Source organism: Macaca thibetana, chromosome 10 (assembly GCF_024542745.1).
Source record: "Macaca thibetana thibetana isolate TM-01 chromosome 10, ASM2454274v1, whole genome shotgun sequence".
NCBI lineage: Eukaryota > Metazoa > Chordata > Mammalia > Primates > Cercopithecidae > Macaca > Macaca thibetana.
This window is the reverse complement of record NC_065587.1, coordinates 94424927-94448067: the sequence shown is the minus strand read 5'-3', so window position 1 is coordinate 94448067 and position 23141 is coordinate 94424927. Positions and strand designations below refer to the sequence as shown.

General features: G+C 38.5%; 2 long non-coding RNA genes across 5 annotated transcripts in view; one reads left to right on the top strand and one right to left on the bottom strand.

The window, feature by feature from the left end:
* The window catches only part of LOC126964020 (uncharacterized), a 58385-nt gene that overhangs the window by 31179 nt on the left and 4065 nt on the right, over nucleotides 1-23141 (bottom strand). For 3 of the 4 annotated variants that reach the window (XR_007729297.1, XR_007729300.1, XR_007729298.1), the window contains exons 2-3: nucleotides 21094-22975; nucleotides 13554-13617 (exon numbers count right to left, since the gene is read on the bottom strand). This is a non-coding gene — a long non-coding RNA (uncharacterized LOC126964020). Of the gene's footprint in view, nucleotides 1-4973; nucleotides 8614-13553; nucleotides 13618-21093; nucleotides 22976-23141 lie in introns of those variants that run through there. The other variant, XR_007729299.1, reaches the window with a different exon arrangement.
* LOC126964022 (uncharacterized) lies at nucleotides 2197-21190 on the top strand. The gene is made up of 3 exons (XR_007729305.1): nucleotides 2197-2280; nucleotides 3481-3616; nucleotides 20840-21190. It is a non-coding gene; the product is annotated as an uncharacterized LOC126964022 (long non-coding RNA).

The following is a 23141-nucleotide window of genomic DNA, read 5'->3' as shown; positions in this document are numbered from 1 at the left end:
ATACCATTCTCACTAGTCTACCATTACTCTAGGCCAGGCCCTCTCAAACTTCTTCCCATTTGAATGTTAACATGATTAAAAAGTTTCTTTTTTTCTTTCCTGCCTTTTTAATTTATCCCCATTTCATACAAACTAAAGTCTGTAAACTCGAATGCAATATGTGAGGTTTTTTTATTGCATCCCATATTCTTCTCTATTCTCAGTTATATCCATAGATTGCCTTACACTTTTTCACAAACATCACAGAACTTCTGGATTTTCTTGGATGTACCACGTGATTTCAAAACTTCTTACTGTTTCATATTCTCTTCTTTGCCTATAATAATTTTATTCTCATTAACACCCCCCCTCAATCTTGACCTCTGCTTTCTTTGAAAATTTGTCATCTTTGAAGCCCAGATAAGGTGCTAACTTCTTAGAAAAATGTTTTCTACTTAATTCATGTCACAATAGAGAGTTCATTTTTCTCTACCGCTATAGTTAGTAAATGCTTCTATCTTTTATATGCTATGCCACATAACAAACTACCATTAATAATTTTGATTTTATCACAGTTACAATCTTATTTAAGATCAAGATTATTTGGTTTTATATCTGCCCTGTATGACTAAGCTGGTGTCTAGAATAGAGTCAGGATAAATTTATACTTAACAATTGAATTGATAAATACCTTTTTTTCTCTTCTATAAACTACAATTTTAAATATTTACAACAAGTAGGGGAAAAAAGTATAAATACATATATGAAAATGGTTTTAATGCCTTAGTCCAGGCCACTTTATTTGGTTTAATGAGAAAGTGTTATAAGTAGGTATTGGAATTATATAGTTAAATATATACACATATGTGTGTGTGTGTGTAAATGTAATGTTCATATAATATAATTTAAATAAGTATGATTTATAATTTGAGATCTAAAAACTGTTACAACTCTAATATACCAATTTTTCTGATAATGGCAATATATTTAAAATATTTTCTTTTGCAAATTTCTTATCATGCACTATAATTATCAGTGATTGGTTTGAAACTACCTAATACATAATTACAGCTTTGATTTTATGGTTGAAGAAAAATGTATGCATTTACAATATGTATGTTTTATAGAAAATTGGAATTAAAAGTTAATCATTCTGAATACATTCCCGGCCTTAACTACAGCATTTTTAATTAACCCTCAACTGATATCGCATATTTTTCTCAGAATAACAAGCATTTATTTGATATATTTAAGGCAATTTTTAATCATTATTTTACTGTCAATTATAACACAAACTTAGGTTCTATTCAGAATTTTTCTCTTTTGTAAAAAGTTTACTTGGGAAATATTAACAGACTAAACATAACAGCGACAACAGAAAAATCAACCTGAACAATTCCCGTCTCCATTTCTTTAGGCATAGGTTCTATTTTATTTGTTATTACAATTTTCAAGGCAATTAATTATCTAAATTTATTTTAGTTTTATGATATTAGTTAAAAAGACATATCTTTATATAAGATTTGCAGCCTTTCCTTGAACATCACACTGAGATATTTTTATTAAAGTAAATAGATGAGAAAAACATTATGAATTCATGCTTGTCGTATATAATCTGGAAAAAGTAAATTCTTCAGGGACTCTCACTTTTGACTATAAAAGAAGGCATGCTTGCTACCAAATTTTTTCCTCTTATTAGACAGAAAAAATAAACAGAAAGATTTTATAGCACAATCATTGGAACAAATTGAGGATAGTATGAATATAAATATATTATGTCTAGATTAATTTTGAGCTTGCTAATTTTTTTCCTCAGCTTTCACTTGCCCTTTCACTTCATAAACAATTCTTTTTCAAAGATCAAGGGCAGCTCCCTTTTTCTTGTATGGTCTCAGCCTCATTAACAGATTTTACAGGAGAGTTCCAGATTTCTGAATCAGAATAACAGTTACTTATAAACTGCTTCTTATGTCTGGGCAATTGTTTCTATTATCCCATGTTTCTCTTCCTGTTTTCAGGAAGGTTGAACCAGAACTGGTTAATATATTACTTTACATAGCAAAAGGACTTTGCCTACGTGATGAAATTGAGGATCTTGGGATGGTGAGTATCCTGGATAATCTGAGTGGAGTGAGGAGAGGAAGGGGTCTCTAGCCCAAGAATGCAAGCAGCCTCCAGAAGGTGGAAAAGGCAAGGGAACACATTCCCCGGGCAGAGATTACAGAAAGAATCAACGATGCACGCACCTTGATTGTAGCCCAACAAGACTGATGTTGTACTTCTGACCTCAACAACAGGGAGGTAATAAATATGTGGATTAATTTTTCCCTGAGACAGAGTCTCACTCGGTTGTCCAGGCTGGAGCACAGCAGCACAATCACAGCTCGCTACAGCTTCAACCGCCTGCATTCAAGTGATACCCTGACATCAGCTGCCTGCTGCAGCTGGCTTATTTTTAATATTTTCTAGAGTCAGGGTCTCACTATGTTTCCCAAGGCTGGTCTAAAACTTATAGACTCCAGTGATTCTCCTGCCTTAACCCCCTAAAGTGCTGGGATTACAAGCGTGAGCCATTATGTCCAGCCTGTTTTCTTAAGCCACTAGGTATGTGGTAATTTGTTACAGCAGCAATAAGAAATGAATACATAAAGTTTATTCACAGTCAAGTTTCAGGATTATACTAGGTCACTGTTCTTCCAGCAAACCTGACTATGAGCTTTATTTTCTATACAGAAAATGATTGCCAGAGATGATGCCCCCAAACTTGGGATTTCATAAGCTATAGTTATCTTCTATTTTCTATTAGGAATATAAAAACATGCTGTATTAGGGTACTTTAGAGGGACAGGACTAATAGGAAAGATGTATATGCAAAAAAGAGTTTATTAAGGAGTATGACTCACACAGTCACAAGGTGAAGTCCCACAATAGGCCATCTGCAAGCTGAAGAGGAAGGAAGCCAGTCTGAGTCCCAAAACCTCAGAAGTAGGGAAGCCAATAGTGCAGCCTTCAGTCTGTGGCCGCAGGGAAACCACTGGCGCAAGTCCCAGAGTCCGAAAGCTGAAGAATATGGAGTCCAATATTCAAGGGCAGGAAGCATCCAGGAGGTGAGAAAGATGAAGGCTGGAAGACTCAGCAAGCCTGGTTCTTCCAGCTTCTTCTGCCCGCTTTATGCCAGATAGAGGGTGGTTCTGCCTCCCCTAGTCCACTGACTCAAATGTTAGCCTCCTTTAGTGACATCCTCACAGATACATCCAGGAACAATAATTTGCATTTTTCAATCCTATCAAGTAGACACTCATTAATAACCACCACACATATCAAACAACTGCAAGTTTCTATGGTATAAGCAAGTTAAAAAGATTGAATAAAAAATCTCAGGCTTTTGATTCCTTGCTATGCTTTAAGTTTGTTGAATTAAATATTAGAATTGAAAATGCCAAACTTTCTGGTAATATCTTACCTGTTAAAAGCTAATCAAGTCCATCTCTCCTTAAATAGGAAAAACATTGTCCTAAAATGGATTACTTCAGATCCTGCAAGAAGCAATTGCTAAGGAAGAATTTCAAAAATCTGCCAAAATGTATTAGAAGAAATACCTATGAGGGCAAATGAAGAGGTTGGAAGAAAAGTTTGGGTGAGTCTTCAGAGCATGATACAATTCTAACCCAGTGAAGGAGAGGAAAAAAGAAGATTGGATGAAAGCATTAGACCTCTCTAAGTTTGTCAAGGATACTAGGGACTTCTTGAGCAAAAGACTTGTGGCTCCTAGGAAGCCCACTGAACTTATCTTGACTTTCACACAAAGACAATTATGGATTTCCATATGCAGTAGTCAGGCTTTTGTTTTATTATATTCACTCTATTTGGATGTTTGCAAGCCATCTTCATGTGGCATGGCTAGAAAACAAACCAGATCTCTTGAGGCAGGTTTTCAAATGTGTCAATTGGAACTGCATAAATGATTAATGCTGCCATATACAGCATTTAATTTAACCCATCCTTCCGTGGAACAAACATTAGAGAAAGTGGCAAAGTTTAATAAAATTGTATTGGACTTGAAGTAGGAAATTCTGAACTTTCTATTTTGAATAATATTGTCCCCCAGAATCGCAAAGTGTGAATGCCTTTTGTTTCAGAGGTCTAGCCCTAAATGGTTTAGTCAATTACATCATGCATTCTAAAACAAGTCCTGGTGCATTTGTGATGGTACTACATATAATTGTGTTTTTAATTTAACTATCATATATGTCTACTTTTCTCTTAAGAGTCTATATTTTACAGAGGCCCTCCATACATATAAGGGCTTTTATGATAGTCTATCCACTAAATTTCAAACATAAGTTAAGGAACAGTTTTGCTTTTATTTTTTATTATTGTTATTATATTTTAAGGCTAGTCAAGTGAAGCAGTGGGAGTGCAGAAGGAAATGCTTTAATTTTTATATGTTGGTGTTACAGGCTGTATGTGACAGGCTATATATTTGTAGGCTGAATGTTAGAAACAAAGTGAAATATTTATTTCATATTTCATTAGATGTAGGAATGATGATTACTTCAAGGGATTGTCACTAGACTGAAAGCACCACATCACCAATCACTTGGAAACAATATTTTGCCTATGTGTTCTGTTACGTTGACAAAAACTTTTATTGTGGCAATATACCTCACAATTGAAATATGTGAAAAATATACAGAAAAAAAGACAATATTTGTTATCAAGGGATATTTAGGCCTGAGCTGCAGGATGCAAATATTTAAAACATACACTTTTTAAAAATTGGATTTAAAAAGTAAATTGAAGCAGAGCATTTAGAAAAAGACATAATATCTACTATAAAAGTCCTGGGTTAGAAAAGTTAAAATACTAAATGAGAAAATAATGCTTCTTGGGTAGTTTAAAATCGAATATGAGGCAAAAAATTACTCATAATTTTTTGTAAGATTAAGAACATGTATACAGTTTCTTTGATATAAAATGAAATAAATGTCTGGAAATAACTTTAATAGAATAGGGAAACAAGGGTAAAGGAGAGGTGTATGCAGAATAAAGTGAACATATTATTCTAACAATGAAAGGGACAGAATTGAATGATTGCCCTTGGAGACAAGGGATTTTGGTGTCTAAGTTAATGACAAATCTTTTGTTTGCAAGTTAAAAAATGTACCTTAAACCTGGTGAAGGAATAAAGGGTGCTGGAGGGGATGATTCTTTGTACTAAACTGGTTTTATGACTAATGAATTAATCATAAGTTCAAATGATTTTATGGAGGCCCTTTCTTTTTTATTTGATATTTCTGGACTGTTTTTCTCTTTGTATTTGCTCCATTTTTAACTGTTTGAACAATTTTTCCCTGCAAAGTTTAGGAAACACTGTAACCACATGCTCCAGCATGATGTGATCCCTGAAAGCATTTGCAGCTGGGGGAGGAGGCAAAGGGGCTTCTCTTTCAACAAATGCATATTAATCTCGATGAAAACTCAAAAGTTTAAACATGGTCCTCCTTGAGTCATGTGACTACCCCAGGACCAGTCATTGCACCAGACATAGGAGATAGTCTCAAAAGCCAGGCTGGAGTCAAGGTTCTCTGGTGGAGTTTCCACTTTAGAAATGGGTTTTGTCAGGCTTTGTGTTTTCGTGTTACAGACATGATAGCCATATATCTATCTATTCCACTTCCAGTGGAGATGAAAACCTAACGCATATGCCCACTCAATGGATTTTACATGAATCTTCATAGCAGCTTTACTTGCAACAGCCAAAACCTGAAAACAGTCCAAATGTCCATAGACAGGTGAATTTGTGACTGATAAACTTACTATGGTATATGTATATAATGAAATAATACTCCCTAGTAAGAACAGAACAATTGATAGATGTAGCAACATGAATAAATCTCCAAAATAGTGATGCTGAGTGATGAAAAAGTATACCCACCCTATGATTTCATGTATTTGGAAATAAAAACTCACAGGGACTGCAGGTGGATCAGTGGTTGCCTGTGGATGGGATGGGGATAGGCAGGCAAAAGTGAGTAGAAAAATACAAGAAAGTGAGTAGAAAAACACAAATAAAGGTAATGGATATGCTTTTTATTTGAATATGTTGTTGGTTTTATAGAGCTACAAATACCAAGAATAATCAAAAGGTACAATTGAAGTATGTGCAGTTTATTGCATGTAAATAAACCTTTTAAAAATTAACTGATACAAATTGACTTACATGACCAGAAATCTGTTGAAAACTCTCGTGTTTTCTCCCCTATTTTTATTCTTGCATGCCCTTACAGACTGTGTGCACACATTTCTCATCTTACTGTTCTTTTATGTCTACATTTCTCCAAGTCAATATACCTATTACCATAATTTCTTGGTTTCTCTTTAGTTCATTAGTAACTATGAGTAATGTATTGAAATGTTAAAGATATGTTCATGCATTCAGAATCCTCTGCTCTCTGATCCACATAATAGTGAATTAAGCTGTCAACAATTACACAGAATATTGCTCCTTTGTTTGTTTGTTTTTTGATGAAGTCTCGCTTGGTTACCCAGGCTAGAATGCAATGGCACATTCTGGGCTCACTGCAATCTCCACCTCCCGGGTTCAAGCAATTTTCCTGCCTCAGCCTCCTGAGCAGCTGGGATTACAGGCATCTGCCATCATCCTCAACTAATTTTTGTGTTTTTATTAGAGACAGTGTTTCACCACGTTGGCTAGGCCAGTCTTGAACCCATGACCTCATGTGATCTGCCCACCTGGGCCTCCCAAAGAGCTGGGATTACAGGCATAAGCCACCATGCCCAGCCAGAATATTGCTACTTTTGCAAATAGCTACAATTAACCCTGATCTGGACACCTTGAGTTGATCATAGCTTTGTAAAAGAGGATAGCATTGTAAAACTATAAAAGTAGACTAATAATAAATAACATAGAATGCTTTCAGTATAAGAAATAACACTATCCTAAGCAAAAATAAATAAATAAATAAATAAAGCTGGAGGAATTATATTATCTGACTTCATATTATCCTACAGAATTATAGTAACCAAAAGAATATGGTACTGGCATAAAAACAGACCCATAGATCAATGGAACAGAATAGAGAACCCAGTAACAAATCTACATAGCTACAGTGAACTCATTTTTGACAAAGGTGCCAAGAACATACACTGGTGGTAAATGGTGTTGAAAAAACTGGATATCCATATGAGGAGGAATGAAAACAGACTAGTATCTCTCATAATATATGAAAGTAAAATCAAAGTTGATTAAAACTCCAACAATAAAACTAGTACAAAAAAAGTTTGAGGAAAATCTCCAGGACATTGGTCTGGGCAAAAATATCTTGAGCAATACCCCACAAGCACAGGCAATCAAAACAAAAATGGACAAATGGATCACACTAAGTTAAAAAGCTTCTGCACAGAAAATGATACAATCAACAAAATTAAGAGACAATCCACAGAATGGGAGAAAATATTTGCAAACTACTCTTCTGACAAGGGATTAACAATCAGAATATATGAAAAGCTCCAACAACTTTTTAAGAAACAATCTAATAACCTGATTTTAAAAAAGGTGCAAAAGATTTGAACAGATATTTCTCAAAAGAAGACCTACAAATGGCAAACAAGTATAAGAAACGGAGCTCTGTATCACTGATCATCAGAGAAATGCAAATCAAAACTACAATGAGATATCATCTCACCACAGTTTAAATGACTTGCACGCAAAAGACAGGAAATAACAAATGCTAGCAAGGATGCAGAGAAAAGGGAGCCCTTGTCCACTGCTGCTGGGAATGTAAGTTTGTAAAACCACTGAGGTGAACAGTTTGGAGGTTTCTCAATAAACTAAAAGTTGAGCTACCATATGATCTAGCAATCCCACTGTTGGGTGAATACCAAAACTAAAGGTAATCAGTATGTCAAATACATATCTGCACTCCCATATTTGTTGCAGCACTGATTACAAAGCTAAAATTTGGAAGAAACCTTAGCGCCCATCAACAGAGGAATGGATAAAGAAAATGTAGTACATATATACAATGGAGGACTATTCAGTCATAACAAAGAATAAGTTCCAGTCATTCTCAGTACCATTGATGGAACATTATAGATCATTATGTTAAGTGAAATAAGCCAGGCACAGAAAGACAAATGTCACATGTTCTCACTTATTTGTGGAATCTAAAATCAGAACAGACTCATGAACATAGAGAGTATAAGGATGGTTATCAGAGGCTTGGAAGGGTAGTTGGGGCTGTTGGTAGGAAGGGGGGGATGGTCAATGGGTATAAAAATAGAGAGTTAATAAGACCTATTAAGATAGCACAATAGGTTGACTCTATTCAATAAAAATTTAATTGTACATTTTGAAATAACTAAGACTGTAATTGAATATTTTATAACTTGAAGGATAAATGCTTGAGGGGAGGGATACCCCATTCCCCATGATGTGCTTATTTCACATTGCAGGCCATATCCAAACATCTCATGGACCCCACAGATACATACACATACTATGTACCCACAATATTTTTAAACAATCAACTACAATTTTTTAAATGGCACCTACCTTTTGTTACCTTCAACCGTTGTAAAATATATTCTATTATTTATTATTAGCCCTGTCTAAAAACAAATTTTAAAAACACTATTTAAAACCAAATAAATGGACTAGGAGAAACTTGCATGAAAATGACAGAAATTGCTGCTACTTCTTCTAATTATTGAGATGGTATTTCTATATTTGTGAAATTACCTGTGATAGAAAATTGAATTGTTTCCAACATTATTTTTCATAGTTAATCATGTTATATTGCTACTTTTTAAAAAGTAGCCTGTAAAATATTACCAACCTATTTTAAAGTCTACTTGCCAAGCTATTACACTATTCTTAAAAAAAAGTAATTTCTTTAATTACCTAATTTCCTCAAGAAATGTCCTAATTTTCTCAAGCAATTATCTGATTTTCTCAAGCAATTGATATTATCAAGTTGCGCTGTTAACTGCTGAGAATCATAGTCTGCATATGAGATAAATCATCTGTCAGTCCTTTAAAGAAGACTTTATGAGCCATAGAGATAGTAGTCCAATCTGTATCACTGACTTTAAATAGTGGATAATTGACACTCCATGTTGCCTGTAAGCCTATTTCACAGCAGCTGAGTGATCTTATATGTGCCTCTTGGAGCGCCATTTTCCTTATAATCCTTAGAGGAATTCAGATTGAGTTCTGTGTCAGTGGAAATTGTCAGAATTATATCATTGTGCTTTGAATCTAGTTTCACTTTTCCAAAAGCCTACACAGATTTCAGATGTTTAGAAAATAGCTCTTGTTTTCCTTCCGGGTAATCTTTTTCATGTCATCACTCTTGTCAGCATCTGCATTGGGCACATTTCCTAGGACCTCCCTTCTTCCACCAAAACAAAATCGATATAGCGCAGCAAGCCAGGGAAAGTCTACTTTGATTGACTTATGGCCGTAGTCACCCAGCAGTTCCTTCAGATGTGGCTTCCCAGGTCAGCCACTGAGCCCAGGCGCTGTCCTCCTGCCTGCAGAAGTGGCTCTGTGAGCCCTTTGAGGAGAAAATGGGGGACTTTGTGCTTCAGCCCGAGAGAACAGGGTGGAGATAGAGGAGCCCCTGAGGGACCTCAGGTTAACTGAAAACATGAGAGGACACAAGCGTGGGACCAAGTCTCTCACTAAACCATAAAGAACTCTCACCAAGCCGACTGGACACTCAGTCTGCGCGCCTGCCTTTGCCTTGACCATGTGCAGAAATTCCTGGGGCAGGACTGGGTCACCCCAGTGTTCTTATTTCTAGTCATTCCGAGGTTACTCCGCAGCAAAACAACAGAGGCTTGCGGACACAGTGGAGCATCCTGCAGTAGGGATCCGAAGCCGTGGAATCTCCAAACGGCCATTTGACCGCCTTCCAGAAGCTCCAGCTCATGCTGGACGTCGCCCAGAAAGCCCAGACCGTCTTTGGCAAGACCTGCCAGAGACCAGGAACTCGGTCAGGGCGCGCGGCCTGAGATCACATCAGCTCTGGGGAGCCTTCCTGGCCTTCTGCTTCTTCCTCGGCCGCCTTAAGGGGTTCGCCTCGCCCTGTGTCTCCCTGCTGGTGGCGCGGTGGCGCTCCTGGATGTCACCTCCAGGTGTTTTGAGACTGCGGCAGGCACCCGGGGACCGGCACCTGTGGATTGGACTCCCCACGCTGGGCTCAGGGACCTCCAGCGCCCCGCGCTGTGGACCGAAGGCGACCTCAACCTGGAGCTGCTGCCAGCGCGCAGGCCCCAGGGAGGCCCAGGATGCTGCCTCCAGGCCCCAAGAAGGGCAGTTTCAGAAAGTCTTTGGTCTGATGGAAGGAGGCGGGGCCGAGAACGGCTGGCGCTGCTGCCTGGTAAGCCAGGACCAAGAGGCCCAAGGCCTCCATCAGGAACCAGGTGCTTCTGCAAATCTGGGACTTCAAGGAGGAGTAAGGGCATCAAGCTGGCGGACACCAGGAACACCCAGAGGTCCCCGGTCTTGTCTGTCCTTCCCCGCTCAGGAGCGAGTATGGCCGCAGGGACGCCATCCGCCCACAAACCGATGGCGTTTGCTGCCATGGTGCACGGAGATGCGGTCCCCGAAGCCACTTTCGGCCAGGACACCGGGATCACCTCAGCCACAGCATCCCGCGCTGACGCTCAGTATTGACTTTCCCCGCACGTTGCTGGATTTTTTCCTTTTTAAAAGAATTTTGCAGTGGGAGAACAAAAAAGAGCATCCTCAGAGCTTTTGCGAAAATTCTCCTGGACCTGTGGTTCTATGGTGTTCACCTCTGCGTTTCACTGACCACTAATTGGCCAGAGCTCCTAAGGCCTATAAGGGTCTCCCTGCCCCACCCGGTGCTTTAGACACCTCTGATGGACCCCCGTGGCTCAGGAGGATAAAAGTCCTCAGGGGCCTGCTGCCGGGAGGACGTGCAGACATGAGGCTCCCCGCTCCCTCCTTCCTGCCTCCATTCCAGACTGGAAAGAGAGACCTGGCCCTCCACCTCACAGGCCCTCATGACCTTGGGACCCACACTTTAGAGGCCACGCGCGTTTCCACTGCCAAAGCAATGACACAGGAGATGGAAATTCTTTTGCCTTCACTATCTGCCTAAGTAATTTCTCTATTAGAGCCCAGAGTCATGGGGCCCACACAGCCAGGTGACACATGAAAGTGTGGCAACGATGTGGTGGTGTGTCCATGTGGCAGCGTGGTGGTGTGTCTGTGTGGCAGTGTGTCCGCATTTCTGTGTGGTGGTGTGTCCGTGTGGCAGAGTGTCTGTGTGGTGCTGTGTCCATGTCGTGGTGTGTTCATATATCTGCGTGGTGATGTCTCCGTGTGACAGTGTGTTTATGTATCCGTGTGACAATGTGTCTGTGTGTCCTTGTGTCCATGTGGCAGTGTCTGTGTGGTGGTGTCTGACAGTGTGGAGGTGTGTCCATGTCACAGTGTGGCGGTGTGTCTGTGTGTGTGGCAGTGTCCATGTGGCAGTGTGTCTGTTCGTGTGAGAGTGATGGTGTGTCCCTGTGACAGTGTGGTAATGTCTCTGTGTGTCTGTGTGTCCCTGTGGTAGTGTGGTCGTGTGTCCTTATGGTGATGTCTCCGTGTGTCTGTGTCCGTGTGACAGTGTGGTGCTGTGCCCGTGTGGTGACTTCTCCGTGCACATGGTCTGTCCGTCCATGTGACAGTGTGGCAGTGTGTCCGTGTCGTAATGTCTCCGTGTGACTGTACATGTGACAGTGTGGTGGTGTGTCTGTGTGTCCGTATGGTGATATCTCCATGTGTCTGTGTGTGTGTTTGTCCATGTGGCCATGTGGCAGTGTGCCCATGTGGTTGTGTCTTCGTGTGGCAGTGTGCCAAGGTAACAGTGTAGCGGTGTTCCTTCCTCAGCATGCAGAGCTGGCACCTTGCCCTCTCAGCCCAGGACGCCCCAGAAGGCCCCAGCTTGGCGGGCAGGAGGTGGTTCCTGTGGAGGGAGGTGCAGGGAGCCCCTACAACTGAGTTTGTGGGGTCCCCTGCATTGGGTGGGAGTGAGGAGAAAAGCACCCGGGCAGCCAGGACAAGCCTGGGCCTGCCCTAAGGAGGTGACCTGCTCTGGGCCTGCATTTCCTGGGCCGAGTACTCCAGCTCAGTCATCTTGTCCTGAGTCCTTTGTGGAACTTGGAGATTGCTGAGATTTGAAGAAGGGAAGGTCATCTTTGTTGCGGAAAGCCTGATGTGTTTCTCTATTGCTGTCACTTTTCAGCCTCACTGCTGGTGAAACATCAAACATGGGACACCTTCTGCCAAGAAAACTCCTGGAAGTAAATGTGGGGACTGGCAGTATCCAACCAGAGGAGTCACACGCGGATTTCTGTTTGTTTGGAGATCTGAGTTTTTCCCTGTGGGTGGCGGAAGCGGAGCAGCTCTGCGGCGGGAAGGAAGGTGGGTTCTGTGCTACAGGAAGGTCCTGGCCTGGGGCGGAGGCGCCAGAGGGGATGGGCGGTCAGGGGCTGTGCAGGCCACCGGGCAGTGTGCATTCCCCCGGCTGGTCGCCCAGGAGGAGGACAGGTCCCGGCCTGGCGGGATCAGAGGCAGGGAGGCTGCGGTCCGCGAACCAGGCGTGATGGCTGGCAGAGCCTAGGCCATGGTGGAGGGGGACTCCCGGCCACCTGCTGTGCATCCTCATGACCAGGACACACGCCGGCCTCTGGAGGCCAGGCAGACCAAGCGAGGGGCGCCAGGCAAGGCTTGGGGTTCCCGCAGCGGGAGGTGGGTCCCTGGACCCTGGTGTCCTGCTGCTGTCCCGAACATGGGCCGCCTTCCCTCAGGCGCGCCCCTCCAGTGTCGCCTATCTGCGACCTCAGCACAGCTCCTGGCTGGTGGGAGGATGGGGCGGAGGCCTCAGGGCCCAGCTGGGTCTGCAGTTTCTGCCACTGGTGGAGGCACTGGGGCGAGCTCAAGCTGTGCCCAGGCAGGAAACTCTCCGACCTTGCCAGCTTCGCGCCAGCTTTGGTGACTCTCTCCAGCTCAACTTCAACACCTTTCAACAGTTCTGTGTTCTCTATTATCACAAGAATTCTTTCTGTATTTGCTATCCTTTATCAAATAAGAATTTAAAGATGCATGTGGAGTGATATCACAGTTGAAACATTAAAAATATATAATTTCAAGTGTTGTTTAATTTTAATTTTCTAAGAAGTAAAATTATGACTCTAGTGCAAATATAAGATAAACACGTTTCAACAGTGTTATTCAACTCAGTAAGCAATGAGGGTTCCAGTAATAGGTTCAAATCATTGCAAGGAACATTAAAGTAGCTTTACAGCCAATGTTAAGGTCAGATCGTTGGTTAGTTACAATACTGGTTAGTATCCAACATAGTCAGAAGCTGTCATCTTTGTGAGTTATCTCTTCCATGGCACAGAAATTATGCGTTTCTCTACTGTACAAAACATTTCTCTTTTCTACTACTTCTGCACATAAAAATATTGCTAGTCACAAAAGACCAGGATTGCACTGAAAAAAAAAAAATCTGAGTACTATCTCTCACCTGTATTCATACTTCTTTTCTTCCTTTATGAAATATCTTTCAACTGCATTTTCTATCTGAAGGTCTGTGGAGAGAGAGAGTAAAATGAATAGAAGCATAGTAAGTTAATATTTTGATAACATTTACAGCTTTATTCATGTCTAATGAACATAAAACACACTACCAATATTTAAAGTGTAATGAGATGAATTTGATATATACATGTGCCCATTAAACAATCACCATGAAGAGTTCAGTGAGCATATCCAATACTCTCAAAGCTTCTCAGTTCCCCCTTGGTAATGCACGCTCATACCTCTCAGGTGTGAAGTACTGAGCTACACACACACACACACACACACACACACACACACAAATACACACACACACACATGCAGATACACACTGGGATATCTAATTGTTTCAGAAGCATTTGTTGAAAATGTTATGTCCATGAATGCTCTAAGAACTTTATTAAAAATTAGCTGAAAGCTGATATACATGTGTATATCTATATTTGCACTACATCATCTTAAGTACTGTAACTTGATAAGTCTTGAAACCAGGTGCTGTTAATTCTCCAGCAGCACCTGGTTTCAAAGTAATTGTTTCAAAGTAATTTGCCTTTATAGGTCCTCTACCCATTGACATACATTTCAGAATTTTAGTTTCCCAATTTCTAAAATAAGGAATACAGTTGTAATTTGATTGGAATTGTTATAGATCAATGTGGGAGGAGTAGACATTTTAACCGTATTGAGATTTATGACTCATACATTCCATTGACTGAGGTCTCTTATTTATTTTAACAATATTTTGTAGTTTCGTAGTTTTCAAATGTTTCTCTGTTTTGAAGGTTTATCCCTAAGTACTACACGCTTTGATATTTGCAATAATATCAAAATTATGGTAATATTAATGTAAATGTTTTATTTTTTCCTCTGGTAATTGTCAGGTAGCTTTAAATCATAATTTAATTGTATGATACAACGGGGTTTTGAGAAACATATACATATTGTATACATACATTTTTTTTCAGTTTGGCAGATTGACTCCACTATCATATCATAATTTAAAATTGCACTAATTACCACCAGCCTGCTCTCAAGGACAATACATGAAAATATGTATCATGTTTCAGTTATTAAGCATCATGAAACTCTCACATTGCACTTACTTTTGGAAACCTGGAATAAAACAATAATGTAAATATCAGCTCACAGGCGACATATGGGTGCATGTGACAATTTTCTAAATATCGACCTTTCGCTATTTAATTCTATGTTTATGTTGTCAATTTTTTCCCTCCTCTTGAAACTCTCTTACACTGCTTATTAAATTTTGGTTCAATTCTCTCCCTACTTTTTCCCTAATCTACTTTCTAATATTTTACTGATGTTGTGCTCCTTTTCATTTGGACACTTTAAAAAAGCTGTGTAATTTCTCCTTTGTATTAAAATGCAAATCCATATCCAAAATAAATAAGCGCAGGGACCAAACAGATGTTTGCGCAGCGTGTCCATGAGCAATATTATCCACAATAATCAAAGGGAGGGAGCAGCCCATGTGAATATTGATGGATGAGTAGTTAAAAAAATGTGGTATATACGGCAACATCATAATATTCAGCCTTAAAATATATTCTGAACATGCTATGAAATAGATGAAACTTGAAGATATGCCAAGTGAAATAAGCCAGTTCGAGAAATTCAAACATTCTATATCATGCCATGTCTGTGAGTTACTTAGTGAAATTTGTAGAGACAGAAAGTAGAATGGTGATTGCTATGGGGAGGGGGAGGGAGAGGAATGGGAAGTTGGTGTTCAATGAGTACTGAGTTTTAGTTGGAGAAGAAGACAAGTTTTGGAGGTCTATGGTGGTGACTGTTGCACAACAGCGCAAATATACTTAATGCCACAAAATCGTGCACTTAAAGTGATTAAAAAGGTAAATCTTATGTTCTGTATATCTTTCCAGAATTATAAACCTGCAATCACAGTATAGAAATAGAACATGTTATATAGCTTTAGGTGATGATATTTTACACATTTGCACATAATTAGAATTTCAAAGCCTTAATTTCAGATAAAGTAGTCTAGGACATAACAATATTGATGTAAGAAAGCCATAGGCAATGTTTATTTTAAATCAGATTTACTGGAAAAATTTTATTGAATGGTCACTTTTCTTTGCCAATATTACCGTATTCTTATTTCTAGTAATAGAAGTGTGAAAATGCATCAAGGAAACTTAAATTGCATTCTCATACTAACTGCATACAATAATTCTGAAAACAGCGGAAGTTATATTTATCCCCCATAAATAAAACATGAGTAGCAAAACAAAACAAAAATTAATAGGAGACAATTCAAATAATGGCGACCTGTTATTCCTATCTAGTTAAGTACTATTCTTTTCTAAGAGGAATTTGATATCTCAAATATATTATCTGAGATGTCTATATTATATTTTGAGATGCTATACAAACCAAGTCAATGACATGGAATTTTACAAATCAAGAAGCTTATTCTGGGGCCATTTCTTTTGAAGTTTTCTCTGAACTACTAAAGAAGCATTAATGATCCATAAATTATATTATCTACATTTACAGCATTTAAAATGTTTTCAGCATGAAATATTAGCTACAGAGTAAGCTAAATAAATTAAACATGGAATGAAGATTTGTCCTTAAATATAATTTACAAGAAGACTTTGATATTTGTTTTTCACAAGTAAAGCATTCTTATAAAGTGTCATAACCTTTTAGGGGAACCTCTGGGAAAAATGGAGGAACTCTGAAGCTACACTCTCCCTAACCTCTCTTTACAGGGAGCTCCTGCAGCTCCTACAGAAATGAGTGGCTGAGATTCTTGATTGCATGGCAGAACTTCTCATCCCAACTCTTTCCCTTTTTAGTGTCTCTGTATCAGTATAAAAGTTCCGTAAACTGTAGTTCCTTATTTTAATCCCAAAGTACAGTAACAATATATTTCATCCTAGGGTTGGCAGTTTCTGTGAACTGTTTTTGCTTAATTCTCAAAACTCTATCTACAGGATTCCAAAGAGCCTAAAAAGTAAAATATTTTAAAAAGGGGAAAGAGACAAAGGGAAAGAAAATAAAATCAATAGCCCATTCTGTCACTGTTATTAAACACCAGAATACCTTTTTGTTAATCTAATTAAAATTAGTGACATCATTTAGCATTTATGTCTTGAACAAAAGTTTGGAATCCTGAAAAAGAAATTTAATTTGCTAATAAATATATTTGAGTTGAATTGAAATCCTTATATATTACTTCAAATAAGAACACAAGATGAATTATGATATAGAAAATTCTATCTCTCATTGTCCAAAATCTAATAGTTAAATTGAACTTATTGAATAATATTATTTGCCAGGCATGTGGCTTACATCTGGAATCCCAATACTTTGGGAGGCAAAGGCAGGTGGATTGTTTGAGCTGAGGAGTTGCAGACCAGGTTCAGCAGTATGGTGAAACCCAATCTTGAAAAAAAAAAAAAAAAAAGCCAGGTGTGGTGGCTTTCCTGTAGTCCCAGATACTCAGGAGGATGAGGTGGGAGGATCATGTAAGCCTGGGGAAGCTGGGGCTGCAGTGCACCATGATTGTGCCACTGCACTCCAGCTTGGGCAACAGATTGAGACCCTGTCTCAAAGAAAGAAAGAGAAAGAGAACAAAAGAACAAGAGAAAGAAAGCAAGAAAGCAGGAAGGAAGGAGGGAGGGAAGGAAGGAATGAAGGAAGGGAGGGAGGGAGGGAGGGAGGAAGGAAGGAAGGAAGGAAGGAAGGAAGGAAGGAAGGAAGGAAGGAGAAAGAAAAGAAAGAAGGAACGAAAAATAATGTTCTTGGTGCCAATAATCTTTGTGAAATTATACATGGAATTTTGCTTTAATGAAATAGATTTAACTAAGTTGGGACATGATTTAAGTGTACTGACCCTAGCAATCAGAGACCTCCGAATCCCCACAATGACTTGACAGTTACATTTGACAAGAATTGATTCTCCTATCATACATACAGCATAGTCAGAATTTCAGAACTCCAACTTTCCCTATGCTATTTGTGCACATTGCTTAACATCTCTAAGACTCGATATTTTTACTCTTAAAATACTACTAATAATAGTACCTAGTTTTTATGATATAACGTGTATCAAAAGCATTATACTTTCAGGCAGATAGCAATTTCTCAGTAAATATTTGCTAATGTTTTAGTACAAACAGGAAAATTAAATTATGATATTTATGACACTGTTGATTCTCTTTCTAGAAATATTTAATTGTTTCTAAAACTTGTTTTCAAGTAGAGCAGTATTTTGTGTTCAAATTGAAAATACTATATGTTCATACTTTTTTTTAAAAAGTACTGCTTGAATATTTTCATTAAAACAATTCCTAAATGAGCTTGAGCAAGGAGGACAGGAGAGATCAGTAAAATAAGGCTTTGTGGCATAGGAGACATTTGGTGGAGAGCTTTCAGCTCAAATATGATTTGAAAAAAAAAAAAAAGAGAATTTTTATAACAAATGTAAAGGCAGGATTTACCCTGATGAGCTTGTGAAGAAAATACAGAGTCTAACGTAATCCAAAAGAGACTAATCAGTCAAAGTAGTTTTGAAGGAAATATCTTGAAGAGAGAGAACATAAAATGAAGATCAGTATGTAATTATTTTAATAATCTACCCATGAGATAGAAAGCACTGGGTTTTTTGAATTGATCACAAAGGGAAAATAGTTTCAAGAACCATTCTTTGTTCAGCCTAAAGCAGATTTTACATTTTGAAACAATGACATTTTGTGCTAAGTAGATAATATCCACATTCGTGTGTATATGAACAATTCTGTTCTCAATAAAAACACTTTATTCACACAAGTGATGATTATCTGCATTTGATTTAGTGCAGAAAGGCCAAAGGGGGACTCATAAAATTTTAGAGTTGCAAGCAGCTTAACTGGAAAATCATGAGCATATTCAACTCATCATGACTGAAATAAGAAAACAAAGCAAAAAGTAAATAAGAAAAAAATTGACTACATTAACATTTGCTTCTCTCCTAAGAATCAAAACCCTTAATTTGCTGTGGCAAAAAAGCATCTGGGTCCACCAAGCCATGCAAAAGTCTACTGTTTCTGGGAGATAAGAAGAAACGAAACACATCAGCTTTCAGAGAAGGTTAAGAAACCTCTCACACCCTACTCCACCCCACCTGAGACCAGGCAAAGGATCACTGCTTCTGGGGGATGGATGGAGGAAAAATACTTCCCCATCAGGAAAGGAACAAGGATTGTTTCGGGGTCCAGGATTTTGCACTAATGCAGAGTCGTGCTACTGTGGTAAAGGGTTGGAAAATCTCCATCCAGCGACCACAGACAAAGGTGCATTGTTCCTATGGAAGGAGAAAGAAAAGAGTTTGCCCTTATTGTGGGTTTGAAAACTTTCAATGATATAAATCAAAGGTTTTCTTCCACTGAGGTGGGAGGAGGCAAGGTATTATTTCTTCCTTAAAAACCAACACAGATAAGTGATAGTTTGACTCCCACTGGAACAAGAGTCGCAAAGTGCTAAAAATATCCCTTCTCTGAGAGTCCAATGATGAAACTGGCTCCAAAATAACATGAATCATCCCTCTGCCCCCAACCTGAACTTTCTGCTTAGTCACACACACAAGAAATGATGTTCTACAGTTAGAGAGGAACAAGAAAGTGGAGAGAGACCCTCTCTGTGACATAGGTGGTAAGGACTACCGGAAGGTAACTGTGGAACAGGAGCATTGGCATATGCACTGCAGAGCCTAAGGCCCCACACAAGGCACATGGTATGGCAAACCAGCCTTTGTTCCTGCCCACACTAATAGCATGACACAAACCAAAATGAAACAGAAACATAAAACAATCTTGACATAAGTAATTATCTCATGAGCTACTGTTTTTGTACATCTGATGACTTGCATCTTTTAGAAATTGGGAGACACATAAAAGCAAGTTAGAAATTTGAGTTATGAGTTATAATATTTTCAAAAGATAAAAAGTCAACAGAATCAAATTCAGAGATAATTCAGATGTTGGAACTAAATGCAAGTAATTTAAAATAATAATGATCAAAATGTTAAAGGATCTAGTTTAAAAAAAAGACATGCATGGAAAAATGAGGAATTTCAGCAGAGATGGGAACAGTAAAAGGCAAAAGCTAGAAATAAGTGAAAGCTTGAGAACAGAGATGAAGAATTACATCTGCAAGCTGATTAGCAGACTGGTCATCAGAGTTAAGAAAGAAGCAGTAAATTTTATATTAGGCCAACACAAATTATTTGAATGGCAGCACAAAGGGAGGAAAGAGAAAAACAAAATAAACCAATGAACCAAGCAAATAAAATACTCCGGTGAGTCCAAGAATTCTTTGGTAATATGAAATTAACTAAAATACAATTAATTGGAATTCCAGAAGGAGATTAAAAACAGAGTGAGAGAGAAGAAAAATTTGAAAAAGGTGACTGAGGACCACAAGTAACCTCAAAAAGCTCCAAGAAAGATTAATAAAAAATTTAAAGAATGCTAGAATAATCACACTAGTCTAACTGATGAAAACCAACGATTAGCAGAAATCTTGAATTCAGTCACAGAAAAATAGGAACATTGTGTACAGAGATAAACAGAAACAAACATTATAGTGAACTGCTTGTCAGCAACTCTACAAGTCACAAACCAATGATACAAAATTTTTAAATAACTGAAAAAAAGTCAGTCACCAATCTTATATCCATTAATTATATAACTAAAATAACAATGAAATGAAGGTATTTTCAGATTAACACTGGAAGAGTCCCTTGATAACAGGTCTGCACTAAAATAAATGTCAAAACGATTTCTTGAGGCAAAAGGAATATGGAAGCAGATGAATGTTGAAACTACACAAAGAAATAAAGAGTGCCAGGGAAGATATAAAGATATGTAGCCCAATTATTTTACATTGCTCTAAAGATCATGGATTGTCTAAATTTTTTTTTTTAAAAAGAGTAACTTCACATCATGGAATTCATAATATGTGAGACTATAATGCATGACATAAATAGTGTAAAGGAGGGAGGAAACAGAAATATACAATTTAAGGTTTTTATACCATAGTTGATATAATACAAACTATAGGTTACTGTAATAAGCTAGAATAGGTATTGAAATCTCTAGAGAAACAATGAACATTTTTAAAAGATTATATGTGCATTAATGTTTTCATAGAACTTCTAGCTTTTATTTATTTGATTTTATTTATTTATTTATTTTTGAGATGCAGTCTCGACCTGGAGTGCAATGGCATGATCTCAGCTCACTACAACCTCTGCCTCCCAGGTTCCAATGATTCGCCTGCCTCAGACTCCTGAGTAGCTGGGATTACAGGTGCATAGTGTGTACATATTTTTTTCCATTCTGTAGGCTGTCTGTTCAATCCCTTGATAGTTTCTCATGCTGTGCAGAAGAAGCTATTTAGTTTAATTAAATCACACTTGTCAGTTTTCATTTTTCTGGCAATTGCTTTTGAGTACTTACCCACAAATTCATTGCGAAGTGCAATGTCCAGAAGCATATTTCCTAGATTTTCTTCCAGGATTTTTGTAGTCAGAGGATGTAATCTTATGCCAATGGGTCTTATCAATCAAATGACTCCACAGTGAGAATCATTACTCTGAAAAATCAATTTTGTTATAATGATGGAAATTTAAATATTTGAAAGTAAAAATAGATGCCACCTTTTTGCTAGAATTCTACAAGGCAAATTGCTATAAGAGAGGCAGAGGAAATATATATATATATCCAAAATATAATTTGCAGTGAAATAAATGGAAGCACATTATAAATAAACTTACTTGATTTTATAAACTAACCTGTAAAGGGATTTCTACTCATTTTTCTATTGCCTGCATTGCCCTTTCTTCTAGATCCAATTTATAATTTTGTACATCACCAATTTGTCTTCACCTGTGTGATCTTTCCATAAGGATCTTAAGATTTAATATTTCTTCTTCCAACATATTTTATCCTCCTCAAATTTTTTATATTCCTATTGTACTTTTTTCATAGATAGTAACTCCCATTGAATAACTTGATTTTATTTAGTCAAATAGACATATTTTGAAGATACAGCTCCCAGCTGTGTTGTAAGATCATCAAACTACATTAATAAAATAATACAGCTTGATAATGAAGGAGGCTGAGAATAATCTCATACAAAACCAGTAACAAATTTTGAAATACATTTACTTGCAATAAAATGTTATCTATAACATACATTCTTTAAATGTTAACCCTTAAGTTACTCAGAAATTCAAGAACAAAGTAAAAGCCACCATGAGTAACAATCATATATTCTTTACTATCGTCTTTGCCACAGAACTTCTGCACTTGATCTTTCTTTTATTTTTCTGATAATTTGTGTTTGTTCCTCCCTAAATGGCTCCAAGTTAACTCTTATTAGAAAGTTTCAAACCCCCTTCTCTCATCATCATGCCCCAAAATTTGTCAAAAAAAAAAAAGTCTCAGAGGTATTATATTGAGTTATTTAGGCCAAAGTCAACAAATGGATCTTAGAATAAGACTTTGAAAATAATGTACTACTCTATGCTAGGCATGGTGGCTCATGCCTGTAATCCCAGCACTTTAGGAGGCTGTGGCAGAAAGATGACGTGAGGCCGGGAATTTGAGACCAGCCAGAGCAACATAGTGATACCATACTCTCAACAACAACAACAACAACAACAACAACAAAAAAAACCCTGCATTTAAAAAACTAGCCAGGCATGGTGCCTTATGCTTGCAGCTCCAACTACTTGGGAGACCAAGGCAAAAGGATGGATTGGACTCAGAGTTCATGGCAGTGGTGAATTATGACAAAATTACTGCACTTCTGCCTGGATGAGAGACAAAGACCATATCTCAAAAAAACACAAAACAATCATATAAATAAGGATTCTAATGCCATAAGCCTTTCCCTAGGCTGTAAATGTTTTATGCTAATTTGAATTGCATTTTAAAACATAAAGTCCTCCTCAAGATGGCTTGTGGAGGCAACCAAGAAGCCCACAGTGCCATACAAGCCCTGAGACATGGACTGGAGCCCTAAAGCAAGCACACACCCTGCCACTGAGCCTGCTGCTCATTTCCTCTGTCTGGCTCCATTTGCAGCACAGTTGTTGCACTGAGGCTTGTGCATACCTGGCAAGGTGAAGCTGGATCAAAGAGCAATGAGCCAAATCTGCAAGGGTGTGCCAGGAGCCGGTGGACCAGCACACCAACCTCACTCGCTGCCATTCAGGGTACATCATTTCTTCTATCCTAGAGGTAGGGCCTCAGTGCCATTGGCTTTTCCTTAGGCCTCTGCTCCAGCAGCCATCAGGTGGCAGGCACTCAGGCTGTGGGAACCTGACCATCCCTGCTTCCTTCAGTGGGTGAGGTTGGTGACTGGTCCAACTGCTACATGCACACCCTTGCCAAGGTGGCAGGTTGCTCTTTGAACCAGCTTGGCTTTGCCTGTCATGAACAGGCCCCAGCTACCCATGTACTGCTCTGAGTGAGCTTGTCCTGCCTGAGGCCAAATTCTA